Here is an 8,611-nt window from a genome sequence, read left to right on the forward strand (position 1 = left end):
CAAGTCAAATATTTATCATATAATTCAGATAATAATAACAAGATCCGTCTTATGTTTCATTCCCCTTAGGTATTTAGGGGGTTTAGTAAATAATTATAGAAGAAAATATCATAGAAGAATAATGAATACAAAACATATAGAAAACTTAAAACCCCTGAATGGAAATTGAAGGGAGATATTCAGTCTTGATGATGAATCTGGCTTATGAAATCGACCAATCGGCTTCCCTTGAGTAATTCCTTGCCTCCTACTCTACCTCTCCCTTCCTAAGTGCCTCCTCAGGTGTTTAAATAGGCTTTAGAATGCCTAAGAGCCCTCAAAATTGGCCTTTTCCTAATAGGGTTATACTTAGGCTCGGCAGGGACACGCCCTTGTGACACACCCGTGTACGATTACTCCAGCCAGTGGTCAAGGTTGTTGAATAGGCACGGGTGTGTAGTCTACCCATTTAAATTATGCTCCGATCCTGCCAAAGGGACACGGTAGTGTGACACGCCGGTGTGAGGAAGTTCAGGCCGTGTTGATTTCCCATGTGGATCCATTTTCTCCGTTTTCAGCCCGTTTCTCGCTCTTTTTACTCTCCTATGCTCACCTAAGTATAAAACATGAAATTAAAGAATTAGGAGCATCGAATTCACAAAATCTATGGAGAAATCATCGATAAATATGTTAAGCATTGGATAAAAATATGTATAAATTACGGTTTATCAAATACCTCCACACTTAAGCGTTTGCTTGTCCTCAAGCAAAATCCTCAACTCACAATCAAAATAAATTCTTCTCAATTTATAATCCCTATCAATAATATCTCAAAATAATCCATAAGTATTCATACATTGAAAATTCAACTAAAAGCACATAAAAGTTTCAAACATTCCAAGTTGAGTATTTTATCAAGAAAACATAGGTGTCTCCCCTTATCTAAGTGATTTCCTTTGATCAAAATGTCACAGAGTTTAACATCCTAACTAAAGATTCACTCAAATCACTCAATGTGTTTAAGGACATCAATTAAAGCACTCATTAGTCAATATGAAAAGCTATTGTCATAGGCTTTCTTGAAAATCAAATCTCCACCACTATAAATTGAGCTAATACGTCAATCAAAAAGGTTTTTTAGAGGGTTGTAATGTGGCTTTGGTTAGGGGGTGTGGTCACAAGCTAAAAGAAAAGGTTAGAATCGAGATTGAATTGAAAAATTACCTAGCTAGAAAAACAACCAGTCATCAATTGAATACAAGTGAGCTTCTTCTCAGAATATGGAATTAACACTCAAACTCAAAAATGACGAATTACTACTAATATGTTTTGAAGTTTTTTTTTAAGAACAAGGCAAATACATAGAAGAGCAAAACATAGCTAAGCAATTAGTTCAAATCAAATCTCGAAAAAAATAGGGATCAAATTAGGGGATTTCAACAATAATGAGTTATGAGTTAATATTGAGGGTAAATCAATTAATGGCTTGTTAGGCTCAAAGGGGTTCACTAAGGGTCAATTATGAAGGTAGGTTTTTGTGAAGTGAATGGGTTAAACCTAAGTGCCTTTATCATCTTGACATATCAAATCAAATGGTGTGGTCTTGACATGCATAATCAAGCAAGTTCTAGAATAACAAATCAATACTGACGCACTCATAATAAAAGTGAGCATGAAAGAAATAAAATATGCTCTAAAGGCTCAAGATCTCACAAAAATTATGGCTTTTTGATGTTTAAACTTGTGAATTTCAACTCACGGTAATACCTAAACTTAGGGAAACAACCTAAAAGTTTATTGTTCTTCAAAAATCAACTTATCATGCTTGATTCCCTAATGTCTTAAAGTTTAAACAATCAATGCATAAATGCCTATGTTTTAATTCAAGACATATCAATAAAAATAATAAATTAATTAAAATTCATTCTAATAGTGATATGAGTGATTTACGTGAGAATAAGAAAAAAATTAGGGATTTCTAATGATGATATGAAAGACCCCCCACATTTAAGATGTACATTGCCCTCAATGTACAAAGATAGATATATTGAAAAATATAGATAAATAATCATAAGTTAGGGAGAGAAGTGAAACTTCCTGAATGATGAATGAAATCCTTGGTTTGGAGTTATGGAGAATAATCAGCCAAGGCAATGATGAGAGTGGAGGAGGATACTCCGGTGGTGGTAGAGGTTCATTAGTCCATAAGTCCTGCGCCAAAAGAATATTATATCTGGTGGTAATTATGGTCGTGGTCGAGTAGGACACGGCAGTCGTGGAGAACCTTTGCCAATGGAGTTTTTAGTTCCTATGCGATGATGAGCTTTGGAGCTCTTTATAACTATGATAGAATTAGGAACTTTTTAGGAAATATAAGGAAGCATAATTACTCGTAATGAAATAGCCGAAACTATAAATTATTTAATAAAATTTATAAAAACTAAAATTAAAATAATAATAAAGGAAAATGAAATAAAAAGTACTTAAATAAGATAAACAAAGATAAAAGTGAAAATAATAAATAAAAAGTTTTTAAACATTGTCATCGCCGGATGGTTCGCGAGGTGGTGGTGGAGATGAGATGTGGAAGTGCTGACAAATCTGATGTAGAGTCCCATCAATGTGATCAAACGCTGAAAACATTGCTGCTCAAATCGTGTACGATGTTCAGAGATGTCAGAGTATGAAGCCGCTACATGAACTGGACGATAGATGGGTGGTGGCTGAGACGGCGGGTCATCATGACATGGAGGGACATCATCAGTAATGTCCTCTGGGTCCTCCTCCTCGGTGGACTGGATGACTCGGTACTGAGGAGGGTAGGTGCCACGTTGTTTCTTGATCATCCTCATGTTTAGCATGCTTGAGATGCCCTGTGGGGACATCTGGCTAATGAGAGTGAGGGAGGATGATTTTGTCGTTGTGTTGAGGAGCCCGAAGTGTCGTGCCAATCAAGTCACATAGGGCTCGATAGAGATGACCCCTCTCCTATGTCGCTCCGTCTGATGGCGAATGGCGAGGGCGATAAAGTAGGCAAGGTTGAAAACGTGGCCGTTCGCCATGCTCCATAGGAAATAGGCGTCGTGAGTGTTGATGACATCGGTGCTCTCTCGTCGTCCCGTCAGAGTGTGGGCCAAGATGGCGTGTAGGTATCGTAGGGATGGGGCGAGGGCCGATGCCTTAGAGCGGCTAGGATCATAGGAGGCCGAGGCAGGGACGAGGTTCTTCCAACACTTTGAGGGAGAGTAGTGGATGTGGCGATGGAGGGTGTCACTACATTGTCGTCCATAAACTCTTCCGTGTACAACCCTAGTGCAATCCAGAACTCGGGTACGCTCAACTGGCACACTAAACCACCAAGGCGGAACTGGACCATTCCAGGATCGTCGAAGTTGGTCATGACGGTCTGAAGATGGAACATCGAGCAGAGTTCTAATGTGAATTCGAGATACGTCGGCTTGACGATCTCAAATAAGAGCCCCCACGGGTCAGTCGTCAAGAGAGCTCAGACCACGTCAGCCAATTGAATTTGTTCAAGTGCGGCCAAATCAATGCAGCAGCCCACACCTAGGGGTCGGGCCCGTAATATCTAAAATAACTCCTCTTGGGGTCCTAAGGGGAACTCGGGGAAAGGGTGCCTAATCTCTACGATAGGACCCGAGGATGACGCTTCTCCTTTCTTTTTCTTCGAGGTGGGGACAGCGGTTTTCTTACCATGTGAGGATGACATTGTATACACAAATGGGAGAAGCTTGGGTCGTCAAAAATAGTGTTGTAGGCGGTGTACGGACGTGGAAGGTAGGGCGTGTAGAGTTGCAGCAGCTAGGGTTAGGGATTTTTTGGGAGAAAGATGATGAATGTGATGGGTTTATATAGATTTTGGGGAACAAGGCCGTGAGGCACGCCCGTGTGCCCTAATTTTTGCTTGTATGTTTCGTAATTTTTAAATTTAAGCGCGTCTGACGTTCGCCCCACGTCCGTGTTCTTTGGGCGTGTGGGTGCACACGGCCGTGTCACACGACCGTGTCTTGCTTCGTTCACTTCTCCCACATCCGTGTAGGATATCCCACACCTGTGTTAGTTTAACAGTGTCGACCTTAGTTTAACAGTGTCAACCACAAGTGAATGGCACGGGTGTGTCGCACGCCCGTGTTAAATTCTCAGTTTCAACCACGGTTTCAAGGCACGGGCGTGTCTCACACCGGTGCTATTTTGGTAATTTCGTCCACGGCCATGTCGCACGGCCGTGGCAACTTATTGCATCTCGTGTTGGGGAAAAAATTTTACCCTATTTTCACACGGCCGTATCGCAGGACCGTGTCTACTCCTGTGATGTGAGCACGGCCTAAGGCATGCCCGTGTTCCTGGTCGTGTGGATGGGAAAGCCCTGTGTTTCAAGACTCAGTTAGTAGGTTAAATGTGAAAAACTAGAATTTAAATAAATCATTACTGTTAGTGCTCGGGTTGCCTCCCGAGAAACGCTTATTTATAGTCTAAGCTTAACTTACCTCTCTGGTGTGTGATCATGGTGGCTCGAGGAGTTTACACTCCTCATCCCTGCTATTAACTTTATCAATATAAGGTTTAAGACGAGTATTGGTTACTTTAAAAGTTTTGAATTTGGGGTGAATTACCTCGATTTTACCATATGGGAAAATGCTGAGTACCTTGAGAGGAATTTCTTCATTAGGTTCAGAAGTGGTAATGCAAGGATCTGTTGCATCTAGTAGTACTTTGTCTCCAACCTTAAGTTGATTTGGTGATCTATTGAGCTCGTCCTGGCTCGGTTTTGGTTTATCTGGTGTTCTCAGTTTTTGTGTCCGCCATTCATCTAGTTTCTCGATTTGTAGCCTTCATTCTTTATAGATAGGTCCTTTGTTGTTGCTTGAACATGGCTCGTGTAGGTTCTTTGAACTTATTTCCTGTAAAGTAGGTTGCACCACATGGTCAGTTTTAGTAGAATGATTTATACAACCACCTTCAATTTTTGATATGTTACTCGAATTACGAGCTTGAAGGGTGATTGTTTCATCTCCCACACGAAGTGTGAGTTCACTTGTGCCAACATCAATTATTGTTCTAGCAGTTGCTAAAAAGGTCCTCCCTAAAATTAAAGGAACGTTACTATCCTCTTCTATGTCTAGAACAATGAAATCAACTGGGAATATAAATTTGTCAATTTTAACGAGTACACCTTCAATAATCCCCCTGGGAAATCTGATTGTTTTATCGGCCAATTGAATACTCATCCTAGTTTGTTTGGGTTTCCCAAGACCTAGTTGTTTAAACATTTTGTAAGGCATAACATTGATACTAGCCCTCAAATTAGCCAAAACATTATTAATATCTAGGCTACCAATTAGACAGGGAATCGTGAAACTCCCTGGATCTTTTAATTTGTTGGCCAGCCTATTTTGTAGTATGGATGAGCAAATCGCATTTAGCTCTACATGTGACGCCTCATCCAACTTCTGCTTATTTGTTAAAAGCTCCTTTAAGAATTTGACTGCGTTTGGCATCTGCGAAAGAGCTTCAATAAACGGTAAGTTAATATGTAACTTCTTTAATAATTTAAGGAATTTACTGAATTGTTCTTCTGTGCGGTCTTTCCTTGTCGCGTTTAGGTACGGCACACGAGGTTTGTACTCTTTACTTACCGGTTTCTGGTCATTGTGGTCCACCTCACCCTTACCTTTACTAACCACAATTTCTTTCCTCTGTTCTGGTTCAGGTGCAACTAACCCTTCTTCATCTTGAATGGTAATTGCATTGATTTGCTCCCTTGGGTTAGATTCAGTGTTACTCGGCAGGCTAACTTGTGGTTGTTCAGATATCAATTTAGCGAGCTGACCTATCTGAGTTTCGAGCCCTTGGATCGATGCTTATTGATTTTTAAGTGCTATATCGGTATTCTAAAAACGAGTTTCTAACACTGAGATGAATTTTGTTAGCATCTCCTCAAGGTTTGACTTTTCTCTTGTTGGTAGGGTGGTTGTTGGAAGCCTGGAGGTGGTGGTGGTCACTGATTCCCTTGGCCTCCCTATGAGAAATTTGGGTGGTTCCTCCAACCTGCATTGTAAGTATTACTATAAGGATTATTTTGAGATTGAGGATTATTACACATGTAATTTAACTGCTTGTTCTCCATGTTGTGACCATAGGGTGGGTAATCTGAATTGCTTGATCCACCTCCACTTGCTTCGCACTGCATTACTGGGTGAACCTATGAAGAACTAAGAAAACCATCAATTTTCTTATTCAAGAATTCTACCTGATTAGAGAGCATGGTGACCGAATTGACGTTATAAACGTCGGCTATTTTCGTTGGCTTTATCCTCATAACTTGCCACTAATAATTATTCAGTGACATCTCTTCTATAAATTCATAAGCATATTTAGGTGTCTTATTATTGATGGTTCCGCTAGCGGCTGCGCCGATCATCTGTCGAGTCGAAGGATTCAGGCCATCATGAAACGTTTGAACCTGTAGCCAAAGTGGTAACCCATGGTGAGGGCACCTTTTCAAAAGGTCATTGTATCTCTCCCATGCATCGTAGAGTGTTTCTAAATCCATTTGCACAAAAGAAGAGATATCATTATGTAATTTGGCTGTTTTAGCCAGCAGAAAATATTTTAATAAAAAATTTTCAGTCATTTGTTCCCAAGTAGTGATTGACCCTCGTGGTAACGAATTCAACCACTGTTTAGCTTTGTTTCTCAATGAAAAAGGGAATAACCAAAGGCAAATGGCATCATCAGAAACACCATTAATTTTAAATGTATCACATAGTTCTAAAAAGTTTGCCAAGTGAGCGTTGGGATCTTCGTCCTGTAAACCATCAAACTGAACAAACTGTTGTATCATTTGAATTGTGTTAGGTTTCAGTTCAAAAGTATTTGCAACTACAGCAGGTCTAACTATGTTTGATTCAGTTCCTATTAAAGAAGGTTTAGCATAATCATACATAGTGCGCGGAGCAGGATTTTGATTAACAGCAATCGCAGGAGGTAGCAAATTTTTTTGGTTTTCAGCCATTTCCTCGGTTGTGGTTGAAGTATCATCCTCTTACTCTTCCTCTGAGTATTGTAAGCTTCGCCTTATTTCTCTTCGGTTTCTACGAACTGTTCGATCAATCTTACTATCAAATAGTAATGGTCCTGATAGGTTTCTTCTGGTCATAAACTAGAAAAACCTGTCAGAAGAAAATAAATGAAGAATTAAAAAAGAAAATAAAAATTTAAATTGCAATAAAAGTAAAATGGCTAAAGTAATAAAAATCGAGTGTTCCTAATATCCTAGTTCCCCGAAAATGTCACCAAAAACTTGGTACGTGATATTCACGACAAGTTTTAAATATTTATAATTAATCATTCTTGAAACTAACTATTATCACGATGAAGGAAAGTGTACCTATCGAACAGTAGTAAAGCTTTAGCAAGACCAGATTGTCGAACCCAAAGGAACTGAGAGTACTAGTAATTACTTTCTTTTTATTATCTAGCCTAAAATTTAAGGGAGTTATTTATCTAAATTAATTAACTAAACTAAGAATTCACAGAGAGAAATTGGGGAAAAGCTTTTAGGAAAATTCGATTGATTAAGACAATACCCAAGGAAAAATCCACCTAGACTTCACTTGTTATTTGAATCTGAATCAGACGATTTATTCATTTGACTTGATTCGTAAAAATCCCTAAGTTTTATTATTATCTCTCTCGAGACTAATAATGTCTAACCCTAGGTTGATTAATTAAAATCTCTTTCTAATTAACACCTAATATTGCATTAACTCGATCTATGGATCCCCTTATTAGGTTTCACCCTAATTCGGCAAAATCTTATCACCCTATCTCTAGGCGTGCAATCAACTCTGCTTAATTATGACAAATTTACTCTTAGATAGGGTCTATTCCTCCTCTGAATAAGAGCATTAACTCGAATCAATATCCTAGAATATTAAAACAAGAATTAAGAACACATAATTAAGAACAAGTCAAATATTTATCATACAATTCAGATAATAATAACAAGATCCATCTTAGGTTTCATTCCCCTTAGGTATTTAGGGGGTTTAGTTTATAATTATAGAAGAAAACATCTCATAAGAATAATGAATACAAAACATAAAGAAAACCCAAAACCCCTGAATGGAAATTGAAGGGAGATCTTCAGTCTTGATGATGAATCTGGCTTCTGAGCTGGACCAATCTCCCTTGAGTAATTCCTTGCCTCCTACTCTACGTCTCCCTTCCTAAGTGCCTCCTAAGGTGTTTAATAGGCTTTAGAATGCCTAAGAGACCTCAAAATTGGCCCTTTTCGAATAGGGTTATACTTGGGCTCGGCAAGGACACACCCGTGTGTAATTACTCCAACCCATGGTCAAAGTTGTTGAATAGGCACGGGCGTGTAGTCTACCCGTGTAAGCCATGCTTCGATCCTTCCAAAGGGACACGACCGTGTGATACGCCCGTGTAAGGAAGTCCAGGCCGTGTTGATTTCCCATGTCAATCCGTTTTCTCCATTTTCTCCGTTTTCGGCCTGTTTCTCGCTCTTTTTACTCTCTTATGCTCACCTAAGTATAAAACATGAAATTACAGAATTAGGAGCATCGAATTCACCAAATCTGTGGAG

At 39.2% G+C, this 8,611-nt stretch overlaps 1 non-coding gene across 1 annotated transcript; it reads left to right on the forward strand.

Moving 5' to 3' along the window:
- Positions 1–6,479: 6,479 nt before the first annotated feature.
- Positions 6,480–6,585, forward strand: LOC121217270 (small nucleolar RNA R71). Its single transcript, XR_005913374.1, has one exon. It is a non-coding gene; the product is annotated as a small nucleolar RNA R71 (small nucleolar RNA).
- The last annotated feature ends 2,026 nt before the right edge of the window (positions 6,586–8,611 follow it).

Source organism: Gossypium hirsutum, chromosome A02 (assembly GCF_007990345.1).
Source record: "Gossypium hirsutum isolate 1008001.06 chromosome A02, Gossypium_hirsutum_v2.1, whole genome shotgun sequence".
Taxonomy (NCBI): domain Eukaryota; kingdom Viridiplantae; phylum Streptophyta; class Magnoliopsida; order Malvales; family Malvaceae; genus Gossypium; species Gossypium hirsutum.